This window comes from Physeter macrocephalus, chromosome 14, assembly GCF_002837175.3.
Source record: "Physeter macrocephalus isolate SW-GA chromosome 14, ASM283717v5, whole genome shotgun sequence".
NCBI lineage: Eukaryota > Metazoa > Chordata > Mammalia > Artiodactyla > Physeteridae > Physeter > Physeter macrocephalus.
In genome coordinates, this window is record NC_041227.1 from 48,997,201 (window position 1) to 49,011,634 (window position 14,434).

Consider the following 14,434-nt stretch of genomic DNA (forward strand, 5'->3'; position numbering starts at 1 on the left):
AAACTCTCACCCTCCTTTGGACGAGTAGCCTGAAGCAAATCAGGAAGGCTCCATGGCCTCGCCTCGGGGACAAGCCAGGGAGGCCTTCCTTTCCAGGTGGATGCTGGACTCCTTGCTAGCGGGGCAGCGCTGTTCAGGAAGAAACGAGCACCAACCCCAGTTTTGACCCCTACATCAGGGTTCCAGAACTGTGAGGGTTTTCTGGGGCCGAGCTCAGGCCAAGAGGGACCCCGAGATGCTCGAGGCTCACCCGGGCTGGCCGGTTGGGAGGTGGCAGAGTCTCACTCTCAAGGTCCTGGATTTGTGTCCCATATTGGGTGAAATTTCTGGCCTGGGAGACTTTCACACTCCCCCGGGCCACAGGGACTCCCTCCTCCTCCTGGTCACCTGTCCCCTCCTCTAGCTGTTGGAGACTGGGTGGCCCTCGTGGCCTGGGGGAGTCTGGCTCTGCGGCTCTGGGGCCCTAGTGTGCGGGAGCCCCCTCTCCGTGAAGTTCCGGCAGCGCAGCAACTCTTCTCCTTCTGGAATCGAAACCGAAACCTCCTCCGGCTCAAGTCCCTGCGGGGCCCGGCTGCCGGAACTCGGCCCAGGAGCGGAGGGCGGAGCCGCGGTCTCAGGCCTCCAAAGATCGACGTCAGGAGCTCTTCAGGTGCCGGCTCGTTGGTCTAGGGGTGTGATTCTCGCTTTGTTTGTGAGAAGTCACGGGTGCAAATTCTGGATGAGCCCCACTCTCTTTTTTTCAGACATCCCCAGTTTTCGGGCTGAAGACTCCGGAGCTCTACGGAGTCCTGAGCGAGAGGATCTTGGTCCCTGCCTGCCGCGATCCGATCGGGCTGCGCCCAGTTCCGTGCTGCCAAGTGGCCATCGCTCCGCTTGGGGCGGGTGTTTCCAGGCCGGATGCTTCGTCCTCGGGGCTCCGGGACTGGCCTGGAGGCCTGGCGCTGGGGGAAGGAGCCCGAAGGGTGGGGGTGGGGGGCAAACACTTCTGTCTCCGCTCGCGGGAGACCAGGTCTGTGTGCCAGACGGTCACTGGACCTGGGGTGACGATGTAACTTGGTCTGGGCGTGTATTTTTGCTTTGGGTCATAAATTCAAATTCCGGACAAGCCCACGTTTCAACGTCTTTTTCCTACTTGAGGGGCTGCCAAAAGGGCCTTCCACGACCAAGGGAAGGAAGGAAACCGCATCGGAGACTGAGCATGGGGACCGCGAAGGACCTGGGGTCTCCACAGGTGTCCAGAGGGCGGTGCTCTAGACACGGGGTCTCTTCTCCAAGTTGGAAGAACGGCAATGTTTACATAGGTTTTATTATTATTCTCTGAGGCCAACAGATCCAGCCATTGAGAAGATGGCTTGTTATTCACAGTTTCCAAGAGTAGGGGGCACGCCTCCACGTGGCGGGAGGGGGGCACAGGGGAAGCACCAGAGTCAGTCAGGAGGCGGAAGGAATGAGAAGAAAATGTGGTCAAAAGAGGCTTTATTGTGGTTTCACGAAAGGTGAAACAGGTGAGGCAGGGAAAACAGGTTTAAATGGGTTAGTTTGAATAATTTCAGTGGGCTCTGGGGCATAGGTGCTGTCCCTAGTTGTCTGTTTCCCAGCCTTGAGGTGATTCTGGCAGATGGGTTGTGGCCCAGAGTGTAAGAGTCTGATAAAACAGGTGGTTGTGGACTCTGGATTGGTTTGTTTGTATCTGAAATGCCTGCTGGCAGAGGAATTGTTTACTATCTCCTAGAATTGGCCAACCTTGGGAGGGGCATTCCCTCCAGAGTCCTCAAGGCTCCAGACATCAAAGAATCAGAATACAGAAAAGAAGTGACATGGGCAGGGACTGAGGCTTTGGTTGAAATTTCAGGTCCCCCAGTCTGGGAAGAGCTTCCTGATCCCAGGCCCAGGGGATTATGGCACAGAGCCCCTGCCAGGTGAGCTGCTGAAGAGCCAGATCTTCCCAGAACATGCAGAGGGGGCAGGGGGCTGGTGGGCCTCTTCTCTGACCTAAACGCTTGGGTTTCTCCAGTTAAGCCCAGGGTCGTGAATGCTGGGTGCCCCTTTCATGCCTCCTGACTCTCAAGTCCCCGAGTGAGTGGGTTTCCTGCACAGAACCCCGGGCCCCACTTGGATTTCTAGGGAGGCCTCTCCCACCCCTGAGGCCTGGTGGGGGTCAACCGGGGTAACCAAGCTCCCTGGCCAGCACTTTCTTCTCCTATAGCCAGAGCCTTTTAAGACTCTCCTTTCCTTGAGGGGAAAGCACTACTGCCTCCGCCAGCAGGTTAGTTCCTCTGCAAAGTCCTCTTCTGTGTCAGTGGTGTCCCTCCCTCAGGCCTGCCTTAACCCCCTTTGGCACCCGGCGGCGTCTGCTCCCCTCTACCCATGCCCTCAGTCTAGGGCCTGCCTCCAGCTGGGGATTTGTCCAGTGAACAGGAAGTGCGAACTGCAGAGGAAGTTCCCTGTGGAGGAGTTCTTACCCTCACTTTGGCTTCAAATCCCCGAGGAGCCCAGTTTGCTTTTTCTGGTTATTTTATGGCAGAAACGGAATCCCTGGCAGAGCTGGTGTGGGGTCGGGGCCTGTGAGGATGGATCATGTGGCAGGCCCAGGGGGTGGCGGACCCAGATCCCACTTGGACTCGAGTGGCCAGATCGGGCCTGGACACTTAAGTCTGGTGTCTGGGTGTGCTCAGTGGACACGGAGGGGCCGTGACCCAGGTCACAGCAGTGACAACGGCAACGCGGGGCGGGGAGTGTCCCCTGAGGGCTCCCTGAGTTTCCTCAACTTCCTTCATCCTTTTGCTCCCTACCTAAACCCCCTCGCCGGTGCCCCTTCCCAGCTGCTGTCTGCACTGGGACGCGAGTCTGGAGCTCCGGGAGGCAGTTCTCTGGGCTGGACGGGTGTGAGACTCGGGACCCCGCGGTGGGTCTTTCCAGTGAGTGGCGTGGGGGTGGCGGTCCTGGGGGCGTCCGGGGAGCTCGCCACGCCGGGGGCAGGGGGCCAAACCCGGCTCTCAGCTTCACTCTGCTGCCCAGCCCTTAGCCCGGTGATGGAAGAGGGACCTGGGGACGTTACCCTGAGCTGATCGTCTCAGTTTTCCACGAGCGGAGAGGAGAGCAGAGGAGCGGGACACTCCAAAACCCGCATCGGGAATTGCCGACTTGGGAGTCTCAGAGTGTGGCAATGCTGAGCCTTCTCATCCCCCTCCTGTCCATGGAATCAAATCCTTCCCTGGGGATTTGACATTCGTGGGGAAAACGGAAACGATCCATGGACGAGAAAACCGAGACAGTCCAGACCAGCAAGGACAGAGCCACGTTGAACTCAAGAGGAGAGCAAAAACACCCTCAGAAGGTGGCTCGTTGGTCTAGTGGTATGATTCTCGCTTAGGGTGCGAGAGGTCCCGGGTTCAAATCCCGGACGAGCCCCTCTTTTAAAGAGCAGTTGGGATGTGTCCCGGGGAAACACTGCTGTGGCATTCACCAGATATGGACATGCCCACGCTGGTTTTCACCCTCGTCCTTCCTCACGGTGGTCTGGGCTCCTCTGCCCTGTAGGGTCACTCCTGTTTGAGAGACGATTGTGACTTGGAATCCAGTACACCTCTCACTCCCAAAGGAACATCCTAGTATAAGTTTGAGCTTTTTATACCACGCTGTCTTGCAGATGAAGAGTAATAGTAGCAGCTCGCTCCGTCGACTAAATAAACCAAAGGAGAAACTGGTGGGTGGCTTTTCTCTGGTAGCCAGGTTCAAATCCTTGATGGACCCATTTCTAAGGTTCCTTTGGTTAAAGAAGTTGAGGAATCAAGTGGGTTCTCGGACCCACTGTAAGGAGGAGACACCAAGCCTGTAAGAGCTTGGGCGGGGTGACTCATTGTGAAGTGACAGGCTGCGGATGTGGCAGCGTCTGGACCCGGTTCGTCGGACTAGCCTTTGGTGCATTTTGTACCTAAACCGAATGCCAGGAATTGCTTAGAGGTTCTGTCAAAAGAACACCCAACGTGGGGCTCGAACCAAGGACCCTGAGATTAAGGGTCTCACACTACCGACGAAGCTAGCCGGGCACCCATGCTTGGTAGGCTGCGGCCACGTTTGGAAAGTTGATTGGCTGTGGATAACCCAAAATGACTGGGCTGGGTAGGCCCCGGGGCCAGCGGGGACGTGGAGCACCCTCTGGCGACCTGCGTGTTGAGAATGCCCGGAATTCGCCGTGTCCCCAGCCGGAGAGCAGCTGGTGTGGGGGGAGGGGTAAGGCTCCACACTGACCGACGGACGGAAGGACAGACAGCGGCTCTGCCGCCCCCGGGAGCCCTGAGGCACGGATAGAACTCGGGGCGGGCCAGCCCGAGATGATCCCGCGACACGCAGACACGCGGCCCGAAATGGGGCAATGATAAGGGACCCACCACCGTATATGCGCAAACAAGCCCGTGAACCCAAAATAATTGTTAGACTTAACTGGATTCCACTTGTTCGCATAACTCCATCCATACTTCCTTTGAATTATCTAAAAGAAATTTATTTTTATTTAAAAACTTATTTTGCCCCAACATTTCTTGGTCTGTCCTTTGGACGATCTTGAGTTGCTGGAACCAGCGACCTGGCGGTGGATTGCTGGAGGGGATTTGAGACCCCGTGGCGCCTGCCGCGACCCCTACCCTGCTCACGCCCTCTGCTTTAGGATCCAATCTCCCCCGATTCAGGGTCAGAAATGAGACGTCACTGGAGGGAGCAAGCGGATCCTTGCATGCCAGGAGTGAGACCCGGGAAGGTCGGGGCTGGGGCAACCCCCGCCCCAGCCCCCTCCCGGCTTGGCTCTCCAGAGCAGAAAGGAACTTCAGATACATAATGGACTGGGAGTGGACCTAGGGGTTGTCTGCTCCTTCCCTACCCCAAATTCTGGAGACAGGGCGCCTCGGAGCATCTGCTGAGGACTCAGTGAGATTTCAGACTCCACCAACCTCGATGTGCGGACCTGGCCTGCATCCTGAATCCAGCCAGCCAAATGCGGAGTGGAGGTTAGGAGGCAGTGGGAACCTGCATGCGCACTGAGCACGAGAGGACACTGCAGCATCACCGTTAATGTTGTTGGATGTGCACATGGCATTGCGAGTATTTTATATAATTTTTTAAAATTAATTAATTTATTTATTTATTTTTGGCTGTGCTGGGTCTTCCTTTCTGTGCGAGGGCGTTCTCTAGTTGCGGCGAGCGGGGGCCGCAATGAAGAGCGGCGTGCGGGCCTCTCACTATCGCGGCCTCTCCTTGCGGAGCACAAGCTCCAGCCGCGCAGGCTCAGTAGTTGTGGCTCACGGGCCTACTTGCTCCGCGGCATGTGGGATCCTCCCAGACCAGGGCACGAACCCGTGTCCCCTACATTGGCAGGCAGACTCTCAGAAAGCCCTGCGAGTATTTTAGAACAAAGGACTTTATTTGTAGAGATATTTGGGGGGGGGGGGAAAGGCAAAAAGCTTTTACGGGTTAAGCAATGCTATATGTGCTTTAAAATACGTTAGAAAAAAAAGTAGAGGGAGATAGATTTCAAAAATACACGGGAAGGGGCCGTGTCCCGCGCGGGCCGCCGTCATGGGCGCGGGCGGCGGGAGCGCGGAGCGGCCGGCGGTCCCTGCTCCTAAGGCGCGGGGCTGCGGCCTCGGGGCCCGCGCGCCGCCTACTCCCCGACGGCGGGGACCTTGAGGCCGCGCCTCCAGGCGCCGGGAAGGGCTCAGTCACGTTGGCCGCTGTTGTCTTACGGGCGGTTCCAGGTGAGACCGCGTCCGCCGCCTTCTCGTCGGGGTGTCCCGCCCTCTGGGCCTCGTAGCCCCGCAGGCCTGTCCCCAAATACCATCACGGTGGGGTCAGACCTCACCCTAGGGGTTTGGGGCGGACACCAGCGTTCGGCCCGTAACAAGATGGGAGCCGCATTTCCCAGAAATTCCTCTGGAAGTTCGAGTTTGCCGAGGAGAAATCTGGAGGCAGCCAGAAGTGTGGCCTTGAACTTCAGGACTGCTCTCCAGGGAGCCTTCGTGAAGCACCTGCTTCCCTGCTGCAGACGAGAGACGGGCGAGGGCTCTCCACGGCTGGGGACGGCAGTGGACCCTCGCGAGCTTCAGACCGTCCACCTCGGTGCTTGGCTGAGGTCGTGGCAACAGTTTCCCTGACTTTCCTCCCCCACCGCATTCGGTGCAAGCCCCTGATTTCCCGTGACCCCAGACACCTATGGTCGCTTTACGTTTTCCTGATGGACCATTGCTTGATTTGGTTGTGGGTTCTGGAAGGGTGGTAGATTCTATTTTTCCCAATTATTGGCTTTCTTCCTTGATGTTGAACTTGGCCATGTGACTTCAAAGGCATCTGTACAGTAACCAGAGCTGACTTTCAGGAAGAAACTTTAAAAGCTGTTGTGAGGGTCACCCCTCCCCTTCCTGCCCACAGTGTGAGAACAGCATGTGCACAGTTAGGGCTGCTTTTTCACCCTGGACCCTGGAATGAACACACAGCCACAGCCAAGCTACAGCCACTGCAGCTGATAGGTAGCACCAGCACGAAATAAACAGTTGTGATACTGAGAAAAACAACAACAACAACATGGGAATGGAGGAGGCTGTGGTGTTTGGGGGCAGGGGGTTATGTAATTCTGCTAGATTTTGTTGTTGTTGTTTTTTGAGAACTCTAACAATCAGGATTATTTTGAAAACTTTATTCTTTGATCAAAGAATGGAGAGGTGCGAGTACACCCTCTCCTAAAGTTTATTTTTAAAAAAAACCCACTGGAAATTTTCAGCTACTATTTCTTCTAAAACTAGCCCCATTTTTCTCCTCTCTTGGGTCTTCAATGACTCCAATATTATATATTTTGTTAAAGCCCCACAGATCCTTGAGGCTCTGTTATTTGGTTTATTTTATTTTTTAAGTTTATTTTCTCTGTTCTTCAGATTGGGCAACTTCTATTGTTCTGTCTTCAAGTTTACTGATTCTTCTGTCTTGTTCATTCTGCTGTTGCCCATCAATTAAGCTTTTTATTTTGGTTATTGTATTTTTCAGTTCTAAGTTTTCCATTTGGCTATTCTTTATATCTTCCATTTATTTGAGACTTTCACTTTTTAAATTTGTTTCACGTAGCTTGTAATTGCTACTTGAAGCATTTTTACCACGGCTGCTTCACCCACCTTTACCCTCCTTGGCAGATGGTTCCAACATTTGAGTCGGCGTCTCTTGTCATTTCTCCTTCAAGTTGAAATTTTCCTGGTTCTTAGTTTGACCAGTGATTTTCAATTGCATCTTGGACATTTTCGGTATTACGTTATGAGACTCTAGATCTCATTTAAATCTTCTGGTTTGCAGCCTTCTCTGACTAGATGCCCCTCTGGTAGGGAAAGAGGGGGCTGCCCTGTTGCTGTCTGGTGGGGGCAATTCACACAGGGTGGGACCTCCTTACTGCTGGGCTGGAGTAGATGTTCGTGCTCTCCACTAGGCCTCGGCTGATGCCCCTTGTCTGGGGGGAGGAGGGGTGCCTCTTACTGCTACCCATGTGGACAAAGAGAAGATTGGGGCAACACAGATGTCCATCATTAGAGGCTGGATTAATGCAGTGCGAAGGTGCTGTTACTAGGTCCTGGGCCACCGGCTGAGGTGGCTCTGAGGTTTCTGTTCAGATCCCAGGAAGGGAAAGGGGAAGTGAGAAGAAACTGCGGCCAAAGTTAAGGGGTCCTCTTCGTGAGGTGCACACTCAGGGCAGTCCTACCCAGCCGCCCAACTCTCCCCTTTCGCCCCGTGGGGGGGTGTGTCTCTGGAGGCTCCCCGATCCTCCACTGGTCATTAACAACAGAAGCAGCGCAGCCCGGCGGCCAGAGCCTAGCTCACCCGGAACACAGTTGGGGGCTTTCCCGGCCCGGGGCCCGGGTGGAAGTTCCCCAATTCCCAGCCCAGCAGCGTCGGCTCGGCGCTCCCTCTGGCGGCCAGAGGGGAAAACCACCTGGGAGTGTTGAGCCTCAGAGGGATGGGCGGAGGGCGAGGTGTCCCAAGCTGAGGCTGTGGCCTCCGGCTGTGCGTGGAGATCTCTCTCCTTACCTCCCACTCCCTAAACTAATATGGAGCCCAAATTCAGGACTCAGATTCAGGACTTCTGGCCCTTCCGATCAGGCTGACGGGCTGGATGTGGGTGGTGGAGGTCGATGGGCCCTCAGAGCCATATTTCGTTCCCGCAGGAGTCCCTGGGCTGGGTACCCTGGGAGTTCTTGGGATAAAAAGAAAGGGGAACGGGCTCGTCCAGGATTTGAAACCGGGACCTCTAACACCCTAAGCGAGAATCATACCCTTAGACCAACGAGCCACAATAGACCTGAGCTTCTGGCTGCCTATTCCAGGTTATCTTCACACCATTTCCCTGTGCAGCCTCAGGTCCCCGTTTTCCCCATTCTGAGCGGCCCCCGCATTGAGCTCGGATAAGTTCAGCTCTCAGCCCTCGAGAAGAGGATAGCGCAGTGTCGCCCCCCCTGTGAGCACCAGGCCTCGGAGGCTGACGCTCTGCGGATCCGGGACTCCCCTGTGCCTCTCCTAGTCCTGGGCTCTGCTGGCGTCTCCACGCCCAGAAGACTGACGCCTCCACGGCAGGGAAACTTGAGGGTCCTTTCTTCTCTCTACAGCCCAAGGCTCAGGACAGAGCTAGAGTCACGGTGTCTGGATTCCTCCGTCCCGACGAGCCCACGCGCGACGCAGCTGTCGCTCTCCTCCATTGGAAGCGAATTGGGATTCAGAGAAATGTGTGTCTCGTGAGGCTTAGGGACCAGGCGCACCGGTCACCCCAGAGGACCAGTTAGTGTGGCCAGGGCCTTTCCCGGGGCCCTCCCGTAGGAGCCTCCATCCCTGAGCTGGTGGCCTTGTCCACAGCCCCCACCTCTCCCAGCCCCGGAGGCTCTGTCCTCTCCAGAGCTCTGCAGAGGGTCCCCAGCCCACTCTTCCCTGTGCATCCCAGCGCCAGCACTAAAATGTTCAGAAGAGCTCATGCCTAGATTCCGATGGGCTTTCTCACACCTGAGATACTACCCTCGCGTGTCCCTCTTGCTCCTGCGACCTCGGTGACCCTCCTCTCCACCGAGCATTCTGGCTCCATTTTGCATTCATCCCACAAACTCCCTGCGCGGGATCCTTAGCCAGGCCCCGCGCTGAGAACTCTGCAGGGACAAGATTTGTGGGGACCAGCCCCACCCAGAGGGGCCGTGATCTTTGAGCACGGAGAGGCACACACCTGGAAGGGAGGGGTCACAGGCTGGGGCAGGGAGGCTGGTTCAAGTCCTGACACAGGGGCAGAATGAGGAGGGGGAGACGGGGGAAGGGCAGAGTGGGTGGGGTTGACTGGAGTGCACGTTGGAAGAGGGGCTGTTGCAGGGTCCGAGGGTGGAAGGAGGGGAACCACACAGCCTTGGTGTAGGGGGAAGGCCCATGGCCTAATGGGGTCTCGCAGGCCTTTAAAGCCAGAGATTGTGAGCCCCAGCTCCACCGGGAGCAGGGACTGCGTGTTGGGTCTTGGAGAAGGTTTCTGTTGCCCGGGTTTGGGGCAAATGGAGCTCCAGCTTTGGACATCGGCATTACTTAGCTTCTCCTACAGACCCCCGAGGCTGGGATGAGGGTGTTCTGGTTACTTTGCTAAGGCTGGGCTGGGAGGGGGTAAGAGGCTCCTCATTCAGTCTAGGTCTTCTGACTTTTCAGTAGCGGCAGCTTTTCTAGAGTCTGGGACTTTGTGGGGAAGTAGAGGGAGGTCAGGAACAGAATCCCACCCAGGATCGGTTTTCCTAGCTGAGCAGGAATGGTAAACGATGTGCCCCTCCCCCAGGGACCTTCTGGACAGATGAACCATTGTGGGTGGGACCCAGGACCAGGTTCGGATTTTTCCATTATATTCCCAAGACATTGGTGGTCTTGGGCAGGCTGTGGCTCCGTGGAGTCACAGAGGCGAGGACTCTACAACGGGACAAACAGAACTGGCCAACGAGCCCTTCCCTCTGGGACTTCGTGGGCCTCTCTGTGGCCCTGCACATAGATCCGCAGAGGAGTGGGAGGGGACTGATTCTTTGGGTCATTTTAAAAGAATTGGAGCCATAAATAGGCAGGGGCTCAGTACTGAGTTAGGGTTTGGGTTTATGCAAGAAGAGGGAGTGTCAACCCAGGCTCCCCTGATCCTCGAGAGAGGCTGTTCCTTGCCCCCGTCCTCAACCCCCAAGGACCACCCTGAATGACCCCAACCCAGGGCTGTGACTAATGGCCCCACGCCAAAAATTCCACTTTAACACCAGGTGAAAGATTCCCTGTCCGCTGACAGCTGGCTGAGGATGGGGGGCAGGGTGGGGGCGTGGTGCCAGGTTTGGATGTCCAGAATCCCAGGCAAGGACTGTGTCCAGCCGCCAGAAGGCCGACTCCGGGGCCAGCTGCACCTTTGCCATTTTTTGCAGGAACTGCCTTTGGGACTCTGAGGAGCAGGGCGTCAAAGATTGCTCTTGTCTTCGCCCGGCTAGCTCAGTCGGTAGAGCATGAGACTCTTAATCTTAGGGTTGTGGGTTCGAGCCCCACGCTGGGCGCAGCTTTTGCCAAGCTGGGGTGAGGGAGTTCAGATTCTCTCCTGTAAAGTAAGCATTCACGGAATCCTAGCCAGACCAATCACAAGACCCTTGGACAAATTCCAGGACCTCGACGCACCATTGCCTGAGCTAGGGTTACAGACCATCGTGGAGCTCCGGAGAAGGCATGGGACCTTTGCTTGGTAAAGGAAGGATAGACAGGGTGAAGTGGGTGAAGACACCTGTATGGTCTTTTTTTTTTTTTTTTTTTTTAATGATTGTTTGACCTCTTGGAGGGGCCCGCTGGCTAGGAAGAGACTGCCAACCCCAGGGTCAGCTAATTCTAGAGAAAGTAAACTGTTTGCAAACCAACCAATTTCCAGTCCACACCCTGACCCAACTCCTTATCTAACTTTCACACACCAGGCCAATATTCCCCCTGCCCCAAATCACCCAGGGCCAGATATTAGACCCCTAGGGACAGCCCCTACACCCTAAAACCCACTGAATTATTCAAACGAGCCAGCCACTGTTTACCACACTCTGCCTTACTGTTCCCGCGGAAAGGATTTGCCCGAACCGCAGGAGGCTCCCAAGGGGGTCGTGGCCCACCCTGCGGCTCTTTGGGGATCAACGGGAGAGCCAGAATCCTCTATCGGAGCTCTCTTCTCCCCGCCGCAGGCTGGCAGCCCTGGAGCCCGGCGCAAAAAGCGGAACCTTCGCCTCCTTCCCCCCTGTTCCTCCTCCCCTAGAGATTCTAGGGCAGGGGCCCCACCGTAGGACCAGGGCCTACTTGATGCCCGTCCCCTGCCTCCTGCCTGCTCCCCAGCCACAATTCACAGCCCCACGGCTGTCAGCCTGAGGCTCGGTTTCCCCTGGAGAGTAAGGTGCTCTCCGGGTCACCCAAGCCTCTCGTCCCCGCCCCCACAATTCTGCTCTTCACTCCCCTGGGGCAAGAATCAATCCCCTGTGGTCCAGGAATCAATCCCCTCCGCCCTGTCCGGGCTTAGCGGACCCCTCTTTCTGCCCCTGCCGGCCTGGGTTTTCTGGGTCTCCCCGCTGTGATTCCAGTGCTCCTCCCAGTCCACTTCGGAATAAACCCTAGTCACGGGGCGATGGGAATAGTTGTGAAGAAAGCACAGTGAGGTGATTTACTAGGGAGGCTCGTTGGTCTAGGGGTATGATTCTCGCTTCGGGTGCGAGAGGTCCCGGGTTCAAATCCCGGACGAGCTCAAGTTATCTGTTCCGGTCGTGCCAGGATCAGGCCGCAGTGAATCACAGTCCTAGGACTGCAGAAAGCCTGGGACGACCTCTAAAGTCGTCCGCGGTCGTTACTGTTCGTCGGCTCGTTGGTCTAGGGGTATGATTCTCGCTTCGGGTGCGAGAGGTCCCGGGTTCAAATCCCGGACGAGCTCAAGTTATCTGTTCCGGTTTTTCACTGTTTTAAAGCTCGGGGATGAGAGACTGAGCCTAGAGACTCATCCGGCCATGCGTGTTGCACTCCGCTCCAGGCCCACCTCTGCTGACCCGGGCCCCCAGCCCGGGGAACCTAACCGCAGAGGTCCAGGCAGCCCTTGAACTCCCCAGTCAGCAAAAGCAGCTACGTTGAGTTCTTCGATCAGGGCAGCTCTTCCCCGGCTGGACACTGGTTTCCTCCGGCTGGTCCGACTGAGATTGCTGCTTTAAGTGTAAAAATACGCATTGGCTTTTGAAGGCTTTGTTCAAAAAAAGTAAGAAGTCTGAGTACGTGCTGAAATGATACTTTGGATATATTGGGTTAATTAAAATACATTACACTTAATTTTACCTTTTTACTCATATTTTTTAAATCTGTGGGAATTCCCTGGCGGTCCAGTGGTCAGGACTCCGAGCTCTCAATGCCGGAGCCCCGGGTTCGATCCCTGATCTGAGAATTAAGATCTTGCAAGCTGCGTGGCGAGGCCAAAAAAATTTAATTTAATTTAATTTAAAGACTTAAAAACAGATCTGCTGCTAGATGAGTTTAAATGACAGATGTGGCTCGTTTTTGTGGCCTTCAACAATGGACTGCGCTGGGCTATAGACATGACTTTTGTTGTTGGGGACAGAGGTACCAGGTCCAAACGCTGACCGAACCCGTAGTTGTAAAAACATTCCCTTCTGTTTTAGACCCTGCAGCGGGGGGAGGGGGGTCGCATTCCTCCCAACACAGGCTCTGGACTCAAGACGTTTAGCCCGGTAGGACTTAATTTCACCATCTGTTAAAGGGGGACAGTTTTGGTTCAGAACAATTTATTTAAAAGACCGTCCTTTCCCCCACTGCTTTGTAGTGCAAACTTTCACAAATCAAGAATCTGAGTGCGTGTGATTCTAATACTGCGCTGCTTTGTTCCATGATCTGTTTACCCTTGTGACCAAAATAATTTCGGCTCATAATAAATCTTGGTATTCAGGAGTGTAAATCTCCGAAATTTGTTTTTCAAATTTGTTTTTGTTATTGTTGGCCATTTGCACTTTCATATAAGTGTTAGAATCAGCTTGTCAATTTATACAAAAATAGTGATTGGGATTTTGATTGGTCTAACATTGATTCTGTAGGTCAGTTGGGGGTGATTTGATATCATTACGATAATGTCTTTCAACTCATGAACATGATGTATCTCTTCATTTATCAAGGTCTTCTTTAATTTATCATAATAGTGTTTTATATTTTTCTGAGATAGGTCTGGCACATCTTTCATTAGAATTTTTGCTAGGTATTTGATTTTGTGGATGCTCTTGTAAATTATATCACTTTGAATATAATTTTCTATGTTTTGCAGTTACATAAAAATACATTTTTGTATATTAATTTTAGATTCAGTTACATTATGAAACTAATTATTTTTTATTATTTTTAATCTGTAGGATTTTCTACCTATTCAGGCATGTCCTTTGTGAATCATGGCAGTATTGTTTAATTATTTCCAATCCTTACTTATACCTTTTAACTACTTTTCTTGCCTGATTGCACTAAGGCCTCGAATAAGATGTTAAATTGAAATGTGATAGGAGGCATTCTTGTTTTGTTCCAGAATTCATGGAGAGGAGCTTTCAAAATTCTTCCATTAAATATGTTTGCCATCTTTATTTTAATAGTTATTATTTGTCAATTATTATTGCTATGTAACACTCTCAAATGTAGTGGCATAAAGCAACATTTTATTATGCTCATTGATTCTGTGGGTCAGGAATTCAACAGGGAAGAGCAGGTATAACTTGTGTCTGTTAAATTTGGGCCCTGGCTACAAAGACTTGAAGTCTAGAAACATCTGGAAGCTCCTTTAACAACACATCTGTCATATGAACTGAGATGAATCAAAGACTGAGCTCAGCTGGTGCTGTGGAATGGAGCATCTGCACATGACCTCTCCATGTGGCTTGGGCTTCCTCACAGCATGGAAGATTCAGGCTAATTGAATTTCTTACCTGGCAACTTGGAACCCCATGTGTTCTACTGAACAAGATGGAAGTTGCATCCCCCTTCGTGATTCAACCTTGGAGGTTCTACAGTGCCACTTCTGTCATACATTATTGTATGAAGAAGTCACAGCCCACTGAGGCTCAGGGAGAAGAGACACAGATGCCACTTCTCAGTGGAAAGAGTGTCAAATAATTTTGTGGTCATTAAAAAAGTTCTATTCAGACTCACAGATATGGAGAACAAACTAGTGGTTACCCGTGGGGAGAGGGCAGGGGGGAGGGGTATCACAAGTGCAAGGAGTTAGTAGGTAGAAACTATTATGTACAAAATAAGCTACAAGGTTATATTGTACATCACAGGGAATATAGCCAATTTTTATAGTAACTATGAATGGAGTATAACCTTTAAAAAAATTTTAAATTTATTTTTGGGTCTTCGTTGCTGCACGTGGGCT

The 14,434-nt window shown here is 53.5% G+C and overlaps 4 non-coding genes across 4 annotated transcripts; all 4 read left to right on the forward strand.

The window, feature by feature from the left end:
* The first annotated feature begins 3,339 nt into the window (after nt 1-3,339).
* TRNAP-AGG (transfer RNA proline (anticodon AGG)) lies at nt 3,340-3,411 on the forward strand. Its single transcript has one exon. It is a non-coding gene; the product is annotated as a tRNA-Pro (tRNA).
* Nucleotides 3,412-10,486: 7,075 nt separating this feature from the next.
* On the forward strand, nt 10,487-10,559 carry TRNAK-CUU (transfer RNA lysine (anticodon CUU)). The gene has a single exon. It is a non-coding gene; the product is annotated as a tRNA-Lys (tRNA).
* A 1,140-nt stretch (nt 10,560-11,699) lies between these two features.
* Nucleotides 11,700-11,772, forward strand: TRNAP-CGG (transfer RNA proline (anticodon CGG)). Its single transcript has one exon. It is a non-coding gene; the product is annotated as a tRNA-Pro (tRNA).
* A 109-nt stretch (nt 11,773-11,881) lies between these two features.
* On the forward strand, nt 11,882-11,954 carry TRNAP-CGG (transfer RNA proline (anticodon CGG)). The gene has a single exon. It is a non-coding gene; the product is annotated as a tRNA-Pro (tRNA).
* Nucleotides 11,955-14,434: the final 2,480 nt, after the last annotated feature.